Below are 16,019 nucleotides of genomic sequence, written 5' to 3' on the forward strand. Positions count from 1 at the left end.
ACGGGCCGAGGTTTGTGTCTGGGGGCCTATGGCTGCGAGTGACCGGCTGGCTCCTGAAAAGCTACGATAGGCAGGATGGTGACCAGACCCATGGTGGTACCAGTGCCAAGTTGGGCTGATTTGATAGTACCAAGTGGCTCCTGCAATCTGCCATCAAAAAGTTGGCAGGCGAGTTTTGTTTTCCAGGGAAAAGCGCCGTTGTTTGTGTCTGGGGGCCTGTGGCTGGGAGTGGCCGGCTGGCTCCTTACAATGAACGATACGCAGGATGGTTCCCAGACCTGAGGTGGCACCAGTGCCAAGTCGGGCTAGTTTGATGGTGCAAAGTGGCTCCTGCAATCTGCCATCCAGAAGCGGGGTAGCTTGCTTTTGTTTGCCAGGGAAACGGGCCGAGGTTTTTCTCTGGGGGCCTATGGCAGGGAGTGACCGGCTGGCTCCTGAAAAGCTACGATAGGCAGGATGGTGACCAGACCCATGGTGGCACCAGTGCCAAGTTGGGCTGATTTGATAGTAGCAAGTGGCTCCTGCAATCTGCCATCAAAATGTTGGCAGGCGAGTTTTGTTTTCCAGGGAAAAGCGCCGTTGTTTGTGTTTGGTGGCCTGTGGCTGGGAGTGACCGGCTGGCTCCTTAGAATCCACGATACGCAGGATGGTTCCCAGACCCAAGGTGGCACCAGTGCCAAGTTGGGCTGGTTTGATAGTACCAAGTGGTTCCTGCAATCTGCCATCCAGAAGCGGGGCAGCTTACTTTTGTTTGCCAGGGAAACGGGCCGAGGTTTTTCTCTGGGGGCCTATGGCTTGGAGTGACCGGCTAGGTCCTGAAAAGCTACGATAGGCAGGATGCTGACCAGATCCATGGTGGCACCAGTGCCAAGTTGGGCTGGTTTGATAGTACCAAGTGGCTCCTGCAATCTGCCATCAAAATGTCGGCAGGCGAGTTTTGTTTTCCAGGGAAAAGCGCTGTGGTTTGTGTTTGGGGGCCTGTGGCTGGGAGTGGCCGGCTGGCTCCTTAGAATCCACGATACGCAGGATGGTTCCCAGACCAGAGGTGGCACCAGTGCCAAGTCGGGCTGGTTTGATGGTGAAAAGTGGCTCCTGCAATCTGCCATCAAAATTTGGCAGGCGAGGTTTGTTATCCAGGGAAAAGCGCCGTTGTTTTTGTTTGGGGGCCTGTGGGTGGGAGTGGCCAGATGGCTAATTAGAATCCACGATACGCAGCATGGTTCCCAGACCTGAGGTGGCACCAGTGCCAAGTCGGGCTGGTTTGATACTATCAAGTGCGTCCTGCAATCTGCCATCCAGAAGCGGGGTAGCTTACTTTTGTTTGCTAGGGAAACGGGCCGAGGTTTGTGTCTGGGGGCCTATGGCTGCGAGTGACCGGCTGGCTCCTGAAAAGCTACGATAGGCAGGATGGTGACCAGACCCATGGTGGCACCAGTGCCAAGTTGGGCTGGTTTGATAGTACCAAGTGGCTCCTGCAATCTGCCATGAAAAAATTGGCAGGCGAGTTTTGTTTTCCAGGGAAAAGCGCCGTTGTTTTTGTTTGCGGGCCTGTGGGTGGGAGTGGCCGGCTGGCTCCTTAGAATCCACGATACGCAGGATGGTTCCCAGACCAGAGGTGGCACCAGTGCCAAGTCGGGCTAGTTTGATAATACCAAGTGGTTCCTGCAATCTGCCATCCAGAAGCGGGGCAGCTTACTTTTGTTTGCCAGGGAAACGGGCCGAGGTTTGTGTCTGGGGGCCTATGGCTGGGAGTGACCGCCTGGCTCCTGAAAAGCTACGATAGGCAGGATGGTGACCAGACCCATGGTGGCACCAGTGCCAAGTTGGGCTGATTTGATAGTACCAAGTGGCTCCTGCAATCTGCCATCAAAATGTTGGCAGGCGAGTTTTGTTTTCCAGGGAAAAGCGCCGTTGTTTGTGTTTGGGGGCCAGTGGCTGGGAGTGGCCGGCTGGCTCCTTAGAATCCACGATACGCAGGATGGTTCCCAGACCAGAGGTGGCACCAGTGCCAAGTTGGGCTGGTTTGATGGTGAAAAGTGGCTCCTGCAATCTGCCATCCAGAAGCGGGATAACTTACTTTTGTTTGCCAGGGAAACGGGCCGAGTTTTTGTCTGGGGGCCTATGGCTGGGAGTGACCGGCTGGCTCCTGAAAAGCTACGATAGGCAGGATGGTGACCAGACCCATGGTGGCACCAGTGCCAAGTTGGGCTGGTTTGATAGTACCAAGTGGCTCCTGCAATCTGCCATCAAAATGTTGGCAGGCGAGTTTTGTTTTCCAGGGAAAAGCGCCGTTGTTTGTGTTTGGGGGCCTGTGGCTGGGAGTGGACGGATGGCTCCTTAGAATCCACGATACACAGCATGGTTCCCAGACCAGAGGTGGCACCAGTGACAAGTCGGGCTAGTTTGATGGTGCAAAGTGGCTCCTGCAATCTGCCATCCAGAAGCGGGGCAGCTTACTTTTGTATGCCAGGGAAACGGGCCGAGGTTTGTGTCTGGGGGCCTATGGCTGGGAGTGACCGGCTGGCTCCTGAAAAGCTACGATAGGCAGGATGGTGACCAGACCCATGGTGGCACCAGTGCGAAGTTGGGCTGATTTGATAGTACCAAGTGGCTCCTGCAATCTGCCATCAAAAAGTTGTCAGGCGAGTTTTGTTTTCCAGGGAAAAGCGCCGTTGTTTGTGTTTGGGGGCCTGTGGCTGGGAGTGGACGGCTGGCTCCTTAGAATCCACGATACGCAGGATGGTTCAAAGACCAGAGGTGGCACCAGTGCCAAGTTGGGCTGGTTTGATAGTACCAAGTGCGTCCTGCAATCTGCCATCCAGAAGCGGGGCAGCTTACTTTTGTTTGCCAGGGAAACGGGCCGAGGTTTATGTCTCAGGGCCTATGGCTGGGAGTGACCGGCTGGCTCCTGAAAAGCTACGATAGGCAGGATGGTGACTAGACCCATGGTGGCACCAGTGCCAAGTTGGGCTGGTTTGATAGTACCAAGTGGCTCCTGCAATCTGCCATCAAAAAGTTGGCAGGCGAGTTTGTTATCCAGGGAAAAGCGCCGTTGTTTGTGTTTGGGGGCCTCTGGCTGGGAGTGGCCGGCTGGCTCCTTAGAATCCATGATACGCAGGATGGTTCCCAGACCAGAGGTGGCACCAGTGCCAAGTCGGGCTGGTTTGATGGTGAAAAGTGGCTCCTGCAATCTGCCATCCAGAAGCGGGATGACTTACTTTTGTTTGCCAGGGAAACGGGCCGAGGTTTTTGTCTGGGGGCCTATGGCTGGGAGTGACCGGCTGGCTCCTGAAAAGCTACGATAGGCAGGATGGTGACCAGACCCATGGTGGCACCAGTGCCAAGTTGGGCTGGTTTGATAGTACCAAGTGGCTCCTGCAATCTGCCATCAAAATGTTGGCAGGCGAGTTTTGTTTTCCAGGGAAAAGTGCCGTTGTTTGTGTTTGGGGGCCTGTGGCTGGGAGTGACCGGCTGGCTCCTTAGAATCCACGATACGCAGGATGGTTCCCAGACCAGAGGTCGCACCAGTGCCAAGTCGGGCCAGTTTGATGGTGCAAAGTGGCTCCTGCAATCTGCCATCCAGAAGCGGGGTAGCTTACTTTTGTTTGCCAGGGAAACGGGCCGAGTTTTGTGTCTGGCGGCCTATGGCTGCGAGTGACCGGCTGGCTCCTGAAAAGCTACGATAGGCAGGATGGTGACCAGACCCATGGTGGCACCAGTCCCAAGTTGGGCTGATTTGATAGTACCAAGTGGCTCCTGCAATCTGCCATCAAAATGTTGGCAGGCGAGTTTTGTTTTCCAGGGAAAAGCGCCGTTGTTTGTGTCTGGGGGCCTGTGGCTGGGAGTGGTCGGCTGGCTCCTTACAATGAACGATACGCAGGATGGTTCCCAGACCTGAGGTGGCACCAGTGCCAAGTCGGGCTAGTTTGATGGTGCAAATTGGCTCCTGCAATCTGCCATCCAGAAGCGGGGTAGCTTACTTTTGTTTGCCAGGGAAACGAGCCGAGGTTTTTCTCTGGGGGCCTATGGCAGGGAGTGACCGGCTGGCTCCTGAAAAGCTACGATAGGCAGGATGGTGACCAGACCCATGGTGGCACCAGTGCCAAGTTGGGCTGATTTGATAGTAGCAAGTGGCTCCTGCAATCTGCCATCTAAATGTTGGCAGGCGAGTTTTGTTTTCCAGGGAAAAGCGCCGTTGTTTGTGTTTGGTGGCCTATGGCAGGGAGTGACCGGCTGGCTCCCGAAAAGCTACGATAGGCAGGATGTTTACCAGACCCATGGTGGCACCAGTGCCAAGTTGGGCTGATTTGATAGTACCAAGTGGCTCCTGCAATCTGCCATCCAGAAGCGGGGCAGCTTACTTTTGTTTGCCAGGGAAACGGGCCGAGTATTGTTTCTGGGGGCCTATGGCTGCGAGTGACCAGCTGGCTCCTGAAAAGCTACGATAGGCAGGATGGTTCCCAGACCCATGGTGGCACCAGTGCCAAGTTGGGCTGATTTGATAGTACCAAGTGGCTCCTGCAATCTGCCATCAAAAAGTTGGCAGGCGAGTTTTGTTTTCCAGGGAAAAGCGCCGTTGTTTGTGTTTGGGGGCCTGTGGCTGGGAGTGGACGGATGGCTCCTTAGAACCACGATACGCAGGATGGTTCCCAGACCAGAGGTGGCACCAGTGCCAAGTCGGGCTGGTTTGATAGTACCAAGTGGTTCCTGTAATCTGCCATCCAGAAGCGGGGCAGCTTACTTTTGTATGCCAGGGAAACGGGCCGAGGTTTTTGTCTGGGGGCCTATAGCTGGGAGTGACCGGCTGGCTCCTGAAAAGCTACGATAGGCAGGATGGTGACCAAACGCATGGTGGCACCAGTGCCAAGTTGGGCTGATTTGATAGTACCAAGTGGCTCCTGCAATCTGCCATCAAAATGTTGGCAGGCGAGTTTTGTTTTCCAGGGAAAAGCGCCGTTGTTTGTGTTTGGGGGCCTGTGGCTGGGAGTGGCCGGCTGGCTGCTTAGAATCCACGATACGCAGGATGGTTCCCAGACCAGAGGTGGCACCAGTGCCAAGTCGGGCTGGTTTGATACTACCAAGTGCGTCCTGCAATCTGCCATCCAGAAGCGGGGCAGCTTACTTTTGTTTGCCAGGGAAACGGGCCGAGGTTTGTGTCTGGGGGCCTATGGCTGCGAGTGACCGGCTGGCTCCTGAAAAGCTACGATAGGCACGATGGTGACCAGACCATGGTGGCACCAGTGCCAAGTTGGGCTGATTTGATAGTACCAAGTGGCTCCTGCAATCTGCCATCAAAAAGTTGGCAGGCGAGTTTTGTTTTCCAGGGAAAAGCGCCGTTGTTTGTGTCTGGGGGCCTGTGGCTGGAGTGGCCGGCTGGCTCCTTACAATGAACGATACGCAGGATGGTTCCCAGAGCTGAGGTGGCACCAGTGCCAAGTCGGGCTAGTTTGATGGTGCAAAGTGGCTCCTGCAATCTGCCATCCAGAAGCGGGGTAGCTTACTTTTGTTTGCCAGGGAAACGGGCCGAAATATTTGTCTAGGGGCCTCTGGCTGGGGGTGGCTGGCTGGCTCCTGAAAAGCTACGATAGGCAGGATGGTGACCAGACCCATGGTGGCACCAGTGCCAAGTTGGGCTGGTTTGATAGTACCAAGTGGCTCCTGCAATCTGCCATCAAAAAGTTGTCAGGCGAGTTTTGTTTTCCAGGGAAAAGCGCCGTTGTTTGTATTTGTGGGCCTGTGGCTGGGAGTGACCGGCTGGCTCCTTTGAACCCACGATACGCAGGATGGTTCCCAGACCCAAGGTGGCACCAGTGCCAAGTCGGGCTGGTTTGATACTACCAAGTGCGTCCTGCAATCTGCCATCCAGAAGCGGGGCAGCTTAATTTTGTTTGCCAGGGAAACGGGCCGTGGGTTTTGTTTGGGGGCCTATGGCTGAGAGTGGCCGGCTGGCTCCTGAAAATCCACGCTAGGCAGCATGGTTCCCAGATGCAAGCTGGCACCAGTGCCAAGTCGGGCTGGTTTGATGGTGCAAAGTGGCTCCTGCAATCTGCCATCCAGAAGCGGGGCAGCTGATTTTTGTTTGCCAGAGAAAAATTCCGTGGATTGTTTTTGGGGGCATATTGCTGGGAGTGGCCGGCTGGCTCCTTAAAATGCTCGATACGCATGATGGTTCCCAGGCCCAAGGTGTCACCACTACCAAGTCGGCCTGCGGTTTTAGTATCAAGTTCATCCTGCAATTTGCCATCCAGAAGAGGGGCAGTTGAGTTTTGTTTGCCAGAGAAACGGGCCGAGGTTTCTGTTTGGGGACATATGGCTGAGAGTGGCCGGCTGGCCCCTGAATATCCACGATACACAGCATGGTTCCCAGACCAGAGGTGGCACCAGTGCCAAGTTGGGCTGGTTGGATAGTACCAAGTGTCTCCTGCAATCTGCCATCCAGAAGCGGGGCAGCTTACTTTTGTTTGCCAGAGAAATAGGCCTAGGTTTTTGTCTGGGGGCCTGTGGCTAGGAGTGGCCGGCTGGCTCCTAAGAATCCACGATACGCAGGATGTATCCCTGACCCAAGGTGGCACCAGTGCCAAGTTGGGCTGGTTTGATAGTACCAAGTGGCTCCTGCAAACTCCATCAAAAAGTTGGCAGGCGTGTTTTGTTTTCCGGGGAACAGCGCCGTTGATTTTGTTTGGGGGCCTGTGGCTGGGAGTGGCCGGCTGGCTCCTTAGAATCCACGATACGCAGGATGGTTCCCAGACCCAAGGTGGCACCAGTGCCAAGTCGGGCTGGTTTGATTACACCAAGTGGCTCCTGCAATCTGCCATCCAGAAGTGAGGCAGCTAAGTTTTGTTTGCCAGAAAAAAGGGCCGTGGTTTTTGTTGGGGGCCTGTGGCTGGAGTGGACGGCTGGCTCCTTAGAATCCACCATACGCAGGATGGTTCCCAGACCCAAGGTGGCACCAGTGCCAAGTCGGGCTGGTTTGATAGTACCAAGTGGCTCCTGCAATCTGCCATCAAAAAGTTGGCAGGCGAGTTTGTTATCCAGGGAAAAGCGCCGTTGTTTGTGTTTGGGGGCCTGTGGCTGGGAGTGGCCGGCTGGCTCCTTAGAATCCACGATACGCAGGATGGTTCCCAGACCAGAGGTGGCACCAGTGCCAAGTCGGGCTAGTTTGATGGTGAAAAGTGGCTCCTGCAATCTGCCATCCAGAAGCGGTGCAGTTGAGTTTTGTTTGCCGGAGAAAAGGGCCGTGGGTTGTGTTTGGGGGCATATGGCTGGGAGTGGCCGGCTGTCTCATTAAAAAGATCGATACGCAGGATGGTTCCCAGACCCAAGGTGGCACCAGTGCCAAGTCGGGCTGTTTTTATAGTACCAAGTGCGTCCTGCAATTTGCCATCCAGAAGAGGGGCAGTGGAGTTTTGTTTGCCAGAGAATAGCGCCGTTGTTTGTGTTTGGGGGCTTGTGGCTGGGAGTGGCCGGCTGGCGCCTTAGAATCTGTGTTACGCAGCATGGTTCCCAGACCAGAGGTGGCACCAGTGCCAAGTTGGGCTGGTTTGATAGTACCAAGTGGCTCCTGCAATCTGCCATCCAGAAGCGGGGCAGCTTACTTTTGTTTGCCAGGGAAACGGGCCGAGGTTTGTGTCTGGGGGCCTATGGCTGGGAGTGACCGGCTGGCTCCTGAAAAGCTACGATAGGCAGGATGGTGACCAGACCCATGGTGGCACCAGTGCCAAGTTGGGCTGGTTTGATAGTACCAAGTGGCTCCTGCAATCTGCCATCAAAAAGTTGGCAGGCGAGTTTTGTTTTCCAGGGAAAAGCGCCGTTGTTTGTATTTGGGGGCCTGTGGCTGGGAGTGGCCGGCTGGCTCCTTAGAATCCACGATACGCGGCATGGTTCCCAGACCAGAGGTGGCACCAGTGCCAAGTTGGGCTGGTTTGATAGTACCAAGTGCGTCCTGCAATCTGCCATCCAGAAGCGGGGCAGCTTACTTTTGTTTGCCAGGGAAACGGGCCGAGGTTTGTGTCTCAGGGCCTATGGCTGGGAGTGACCGCCTGGCTCCTGAAAAGCTACGATAGGCAGGATGGTGACCAGACCCATGGTGGCACCAGTGCCAAGTTGGGCTGGTTTGATAGTACCAAGTGGCTCCTGCAATCTGCCATCAAAAAGTTGGCAGGCGAGTTTGTTATCCAGGGAAAAGCGCCGTTGTTTGTGTTTGGGGGCCTGTGGCTGGGAGTGGCCGGCTGGCTCCTTAGAATCCACGATACGCAGGATGGTTCCCAGACCAGAGGTGGCACCAGTGCCAAGTCGGGCTAGTTTGATGGTGAAAAGTGGCTCCTGCAATCTGCCATCCAGAAGCGGGATAACTTACTTTTGTTTGCCAGGGAAACGGGCCGAGGTTTTTGTCTGGGGGCCTATGGCTGGGAGTGACCGGCTGGCTCCTGAAAAGCTACGATAGGCAGGATGGTGACCAGACCCATGGTGGCACCAGTGCCAAGTTGGGCTGGTTTGATAGTACCAAGTGGCTCCTGCAATCTGCCATCAAAATGTTGGCAGGCGAGTTTTGTTTTCCAGGGAAAAGTGCCGTTGTTTGTGTTTGGGGGCCTGTGGGTGGGAGTGACCGGCTGGCTCCTTACAATGAACGATACGCAGGGTGGTTCCCAGACCTGAGGTGGCACCAGTGCCAAGTCGGGCTAGTTTGATGGTGCAAAGTGGCTCCTGCAATCTGCCATCCAGAAGCGGGGTAGCTTACTTTTGTTTGCCAGGGAAACGGGCCGAGGTTTGTGTCTGGGGGCCTATGGCAGGGAGGGACCGGCTGGCTCCTGAAAAGCTACGATAGGCAGGATGGTGACCAGACCCATGGTGGCACCAGTGCCAAGTTGGGCTGATTTGATAGTACCAAGTGGCTCCTGCAATCTGCCATCTAAATGTTGGCAGGCGAGTTTTGTTTTCCAGGGAAAAGCGCCGTTGTTTGTGTTTGGTGGCCTATGGCAGGGAGTGACCGGCTGGCTCCTGAAAAGCTACGATAGGCAGGATGTTTACCAGACCCATGGTGGCACCAGTGCCAAGTTGGGCTGATTTGATAGTACCAAGTGGCTCCTGCAATCTGCCATCCAGAAGCGGGGCAGCTTACTTTTGTTTGCCAGGGAAACGGGCCGAGGTTTTTCTCTGGGGGCCTATGGCTTGGAGTGACCGGCTAGGTCCTGAAAAGCTACGATAGGTAGGATGGTGACCAGATCCATGGTGGCACCAGTGCCAAGTTGGGCTGGTTTGATAGTACCAAGTGGCTCCTGCAATCTGCCATCAAAAAGTTGGCAGGCGAGTTTTGTTTTCCAGGGAAAAGCGCTGTGGTTTGTGTTTAGGGGCCTGTGGCTGGGAGTGGCCGGCTGGCTCCTTAGAATCCACGATACGCAGGATGGTTCCCAGACCAGAGGTGGCACCAGTGCCAAGTCGGGCTGGTTTGATGGTGAAAAGTGGCTCCTGCAATCTGCCATCAAAATTTGGCAGGCGAGGTTTGTTTTCCAGGGAAAAGCGCCGTTGTTTTTGTTTGGGGGCCTGTGGGTGGGAGTGGCCAGATGGCTAATTAGAATCCACGATACGCAGCATGGTTCCCAGACCTGAGGTCGCACCAGTGCCAAGTCGGGCTGGTTTGATACTATCAAGTGCGTCCTGCAATCTGCCATCCAGAAGCGGGGTAGCTTACTTTTGTTTGCCAGGGAAACGGGCCGAGGTTTGTGTCTGGGGGCCTATGGCTGGGAGTGACCGGCTGGCTCCTGAAAAGCTACGATAGGCAGGATGGTGACCAGACCCATGGTGGCACCAGTGCCAAGTTGGGCTGGTTTGATAGTACCAAGTGGCTCCTGCAATCTGCCATCAAAAAATTGGCAGGCGAGTTTTGTTTTCCAGGGAAAAGCGCCGTTGTTTTTGTTTGCGGGCCTGTGGGTGGGAGTGGCCGGCTGGCTCCTTAGAATCCACGATACGCAGGATGGTTCCCAGACCAGAGGTGGCACCAGTGCCAAGTCGGGCTAGTTTGATGGTGCAAAGTGGCTCCTGCAATCTGCCATCCAGTAGCGGGGCAGCTTACTTTTGTTTGCCAGGGAAACGGGCCGAGTATTGTTTCTGGGGGCCTATGGCTGCGAGTGACCGGCTGGCTCCTGAAAAGCTACGATAGGCAGGATGGTGACCAGACCCATGGTGGCACCAGTGCCAAGTTGGGCTGGTTTGATAGTACCAAGTGGCTCCTGCAATCTGCCATCAAAATGTTGGCAGGCGAGTTTTGTTTTCCAGGGAAAAGCGCCGTTGTTTGTGTTTGGGGGCCTGTGGCTGGGAGTGGACGGATGGCTCCTTAGAACCACGATACGCAGGATGGTTCCCAGACCAGAGGTGGCACCAGTGCCAAGTCGGGCTGGTTTGATAATACCAAGTGGTTCCTGCAATCTGCCATCCAGAAGCGGGGCAGCTTACTTTTGTTTGCCAGGGAAACGGGCCGAGGTTTGTGTCTGGGGGCCTATGGCTGGGAGTGACCGGCTGGCTCCTGAAAAGCTACGATAGGCAGGATGGTGACCAGACCCATGGTGGCACCAGTGCCAAGTTGGGCTGATTTGATAGTACCAAGTGGCTCCTGCAATCTGCCATCAAAATGTTGGCAGGCGAGTTTTGTTTTCCAGGGAAAAGCGCCGTTGTTTGTGTTTGGGGGCCAGTGGCTGGGAGTGGCCGGCTGGCTCCTTAGAATCCACGATACGCAGGATGGTTCCCAGACCAGAGGTGGCACCAGTGCCAAGTTGGGCTGGTTTGATGGTGAAAAGTGGCTCCTGCAATCTGCCATCCAGACGCGGGATAACTTACTTTTGTTTGCCAGGGAAACGGGCCGAGCTTTTTGTCTGGGGGCCTATGGCTGGGAGTGACCGGCTGGCTCCTGAAAAGCTACGATAGGCAGGATGGTGACCAGACCCATGGTGGCACCAGTGCCAAGTTGGGCTGGTTTGATAGTACCAAGTGGCTCCTGCAATCTGCCATCAAAAAGTTGGCAGGCGAGTTTGTTATCCAGGGAAAAGCGCCGTTGTTTGTGTTTGGGGGCCAGTGGCTGGGAGTGGCCGGCTGGCTCCTTAGAATCCACGATACGCAGGATGGTTCCCAGACCAGAGGGGGCACCAGTGCCAAGTCGGGCTGGTTTGATGGTGAAAAGTGGCTCCTGCAATCTGCCATCCAGAAGCGGGATAACTTACTTTTGTTTGCCAGGGAAACGGGCCGAGCTTTTTGTCTGGGGGCCTATGGCTGGGAGTGACCGGCTGGCTCCTGAAAAGCTACGATAGGCAGGATGGTGACCAGACCCATGGTGGCACCAGTGCCAAGTTGGGCTGATTTGATAGTACCAAGTGGCTCCTGCAATCTGCCATCCAGAAGCGGGGCAGCTTACTTTTGTTTGCCAGGGAAACGGGCCGAGGTTTGTGTCTGGGGGCCTATGGCTGGGAGTGACCGGCTGGCTCCTGAAAAGCTACGATAGGCAGGATGGTGACCAGACCCATGGTGGCACCAGTGCCAAGTTGGGCTGATTTGATAGTACCAAGTGGCTCCTGCAATCTGCCATCAAAATGTTGGCAGGCGAGTTTTGTTTTCCAGGGAAAAGCGCCGTTGTTTGTGTTTGGGGGCCTGTGGCTGGGAGTGGCCGGCTGGCTCCTTAGAATCCACGATACGCAGGATGGTTCCCAGACCAGAGGTGGCACCAGTGCCAAGTTGGGCTGGTTTGATAGTACCAAGTGCGTCCTGCAATCTACCATCCAGAAGCGGGGCAGCTTACTTTTGTTTGCCAGGGAAACGGGCCGAGGTTTGTGTCTCAGGGCCTATGGCTGGGAGTGACCGGCTGGCTCCTGAAAAGCTACGATAGGCAGGATGGTGACCAGATCCATGGTGGCACCAGTGCCAAGTTGGGCTGGTTTGATAGTATCAAGTGGCTCCTGCAATCTGCCATCAAAAAGTTGGCAGGCGAGTTTGTTATCCAGGGAAAAGCGCCGTTGTTTGTGTTTGGGGGCCTCTGGCTGGGAGTGGCCTGCTGGCTCCTTAGAATCCATGATACGCAGGATGGTTCCCAGACCAGAGGTGGCACCAGTGCCAAGTCGGGCTGGTTTGATGGTGAAAAGTGGCTCCTGCAATCTGCCATCCAGAAGCGGGATGACTTACTTTTGTTTGCCAGGGAAACGGGCCGAGGTTTTTGTCTGGGGGCCTATGGCTGGGAGTGACCGGCTGGCTCCTGAAAAGCTACGATAGGCAGGATGGTGACCAGACCCATGGTGGCACCAGTGCCAAGTTGGGCTGGTTTGATAGTACCAAGTGGCTCCTGCAATCTGCCATCAAAAAGTTGGCAGGCGAGTTTTGTTTTCCAGGGAAAAGTGCCTTTTTTTGTGTTTGGGGGCCTGTGGGTGGGAGTGACCGGCTGGCTCCTTAGAATCCACGATACGCAGCATGGTTCCCAGACCAGAGGTGGCACCAGTGCCAAGTCGGGCTAGTTTGATGGTGCAAAGTGGCTCCTGCAATCTGCCATCCAGAAGCGGGGTAGCTTACTTTTGTTTGCCAGGGAAACGGGCCGAGTTTTGTGTCTGGGGGCCTATGGCTGCGAGTGACCGGCTGGCTCCTGAAAAGCTACGATAGGCAGGATGGTGACCAGACCCATGGTGGCACCAGTGCCAAGTTGGGCTGATTTGATAGTAGCAAGTGGCTCCTGCAATCTGCCATCAAAAAGTTGGCAGGCGAGTTTTGTTTTCCAGGGAAAAGCGCCGTTGTTTGTGTCTGGGGGCCTGTGGCTGGAGTGGACGGCTGGCTCCTTACAATGAACGATACGCAGGATGGTTCCCAGAGCTGAGGTGGCACCAGTGCCAAGTCGGGCTAGTTTGATGGTGCAAAGTGGCTCCTGCAATCTGCCATCCAGAAGCGGGGTAGCTTACTTTTGTTTGCCAGGGAAACGGGCCGTGGGTTTTGTTTGGGGGCCTATGGCTGAGAGTGGCCGGCTGGCTCCTGAAAATCCACGCTAGGCAGCATGGTTCCCAGATGCAAGGTGGCACCAGTGCCAAGTCGGGCTGGTTTGATGGTGCAAAGTGGCTCCTGCAATCTGCCATCCAGAAGCGGGGCAGCTGATTTTTGTTTGCCAGAGAAAAGGGCCGTGGGTTGTGTTTGGGGGCATATGGCTGGGAGTGGCCGGCTGTCTCATTAAAAAGATCGATACGCAGGATGGTTCCCAGACCCAAGGTGGCACCAGTGCCAAGTCGGGCTTTTTATAGTACCAAGTGCGTCCTGCAATTTGCCATCCAGAAGAGGGGCAGTGGAGTTTTGTTTGCCAGAGAATAGCGCCGTTGTTTGTGTTTGAGGGCTTGTGGCTGGGAGTGGCCGACTGGCGCCTTAGAATCTGTGTTACGCAGCATGGTTCCCAGACCAGAGGTGGCACCAGTGCCAAGTTGGGCTGGTTTGATAGTACCAAGTGGCTCCTGCAATCTGCCATCCAGAAGCGGGGCAGCTTACTTTTGTTTGCCAGGGAAACGGGCCGAGGTTTGTGACTGGGGACCTATGGCTGGGAGTGACCGGCTGGCTCCTGAAAAGCTACGATAGGCAGGATGGTGACCAGACCCATGGTGGCACCAGTGCCAAGTTGGGCTGGTTTGATAGTACCAAGTGGCTCCTGCAATCTGCCATCAAAAAGTTGTCAGGCGAGTTTTGTTTTCCAGGGAAAAGCGCCGTTGTTTGTATTTGGGGGCCTGTGGCTGGGAGTGGCCGGCTGGCTCCTTTGAACCCACAATACGCAGGATGGTTCCCAGACCCAAGGTGGCACCAGTGCCAAGTCGGGCTGGTTTGATACTACCAAGTGCGTCCTGCAATCTGCCATCCAGAAGCGGGGCAGCTTAATTTTGTTTGCCAGGGAAACGGGCCGTGGGTTTTGTTTGGGGGCCTATGGCTGAGAGTGGCCGGCTGGCTCCTGAAAATCCACGATACGCGGGATGGTTCCCAGATGCAAGGTGGCACCAGTGCCAAGTCGGGCTGGTTTGATGGTGCAAAGTGGCTCCTGCAATCTGCCATCCAGAAGCGGGGCAGCTGATTTTTGTTTGCCAGAGAAAAATTCCGTGGATTGTTTTTGGGGGCATATTGCTGGGAGTGGCCGGCTGGCTCCTTAAAATGCTCGATACGCATGATGGTTCCCAGGTCCAAGGTGTCACCACTACCAAGTCGGCCTGCGGTTTTAGTATCAAGTTCATCCTGCAATTTGCCATCCAGAAGAGGGGCAGTTGAGTTTTGTTTGCCAGAGAAACGGGCCGAGGTTTCTGTTTGGGGACATATGGCTGAGAGTGGCCGGCTGGCCCCTGAATATCCACGATACACAGCATGGTTCCCAGATCCAAGGTGGCACCAGTGCCAAGTTGGGCTGGTTTGATAGTACCAAGTGTCTCCTGCAATCTGCCATCCAGAAGCAGGGCAGCTTACTTTTGTTTGCCAGAGAAATAGGCCTAGGTTTTTGTCTGGGGGCCTGTGGCTAGGAGTGGCCGGCTGGCTCCTAAGAATCCACGATACGCAGGATGTTTCCCAGACCCAAGGTGGCACCAGTGCCAAGTCGGGCTGGTTTGATAGTACCAAGTGGCTCCTGCAAACTCCATCAAAAAGTTGGCAGGCGTGTTTTGTTTTCCAGGGAACAGCGCCGTTGATTTTGTTTGGGGGCCTGTGGCTGGGAGTGGCCGGCTGGCTCCTTAGAATCCACGATACGCAGGATGGTTCCCAGACCCAAGGTGGCACCAATGCCAAGTCGGGCTGGTTTGATTACACCAAGTGGCTCCTGCAATCTGCCATCCAGAAGTGAGGCAGCTAAGTTTTGTTTGCCAGAAAAAAGGGCCGTGGTTTTTGTTGGGGGCCTGTGGCTGGGAGTGGCCGGCTGGCTCCTTAGAATCCACCATACGCAGGATGGTTCCCAGACCCAAGGTGGCACCAGTGCCAAGTCGGGCTGGTTTGATAGTCCCAAGTGGCTCCTGCAAACTGCCATCCGGAAGCGGGGCAGCTGAGTTTTGTTTGCCAGGGTAATGGGCCGTTGTTTGTGTTTGGGGGCCTGTGGCTGGGAGTGTTCGGCTGGTTCCTGAATATGTACGATACGCAGGATTGTTCCCAGACCCAAGGTGGCACCAGTGCCAAGTCGGGCTGGTTTGATGGTGCAAAGTGGCTCCTGCAATCTGCCATCCAGACGCGGGGCAGCGGATTTTTGTTTCCATGAGAAATGGTCCGTGGTTTGTTTTTGGGGGTATATGGCTGGGCCTGGCCGGCTGGCTCCTTAAAAAGCTCGATATGCAGGATGGTTCCCTGACACAAGGTGGCACCAGTGCCACGTCGGGCGGTTTTCGTAGTACAAAGTGCGTCCTAAAATTTGCCATCCAGAAGAGGGGCAGTTGAGTTTTGTTTGCCAGAGAAAAGGTCCGTGGTTTCTTTTTGGGGGCATATGGCTGAGAGTGGCCGGCTGGCTCCTGAAAATCCACGCTAGGCAGCATGGTTCCCAGATGCAAGGTGGCACCAGTGCCAAGTCGGGCTGGTTTGATGGTGCAAAGTGGCTCCTGCAATCTGCCATCCAGAAGCGGGGCAGCTGATTTTTGTTTGCCAGAGAAAAATTCCGTGGATTGTTTTTGGGGGCATATTGCTGGGAGTGGCCGGCTGGCTCCTTAAAATGCTCGATACGCATGATGGTTCCCAGGTCCAAGGTGTCACCACTACCAAGTCGGCCTGCGGTTTTAGTATCAAGTTCATCCTGCAATTTGCCATCCAGAAGAGGGGCAGTTGAGTTTTGTTTGCCAGAGAAACGGGCCGAGGTTTCTGTTTGGGGACATATGGCTGAGAGTGGCCGGCTGGCCCCTGAATATCCACGATACACAGCATGGTTCCCAGATCCAAGGTGGCACCAGTGCCAAGTTGGGCTGGTTTGATAGTACCAAGTGTCTCCTGCAATCTGCCATCCAGAAGCGGGGCAGCTTACTTTTGTTTGCCAGAGAAATAGGCCTAGGTTTTTGTCTGGGGGCCTG

The sequence above is a fragment of the Melospiza melodia genome, chromosome 6 (assembly GCF_035770615.1).
Source record: "Melospiza melodia melodia isolate bMelMel2 chromosome 6, bMelMel2.pri, whole genome shotgun sequence".
In the NCBI taxonomy this organism is placed as follows: Eukaryota; Metazoa; Chordata; class Aves; order Passeriformes; family Passerellidae; genus Melospiza; species Melospiza melodia.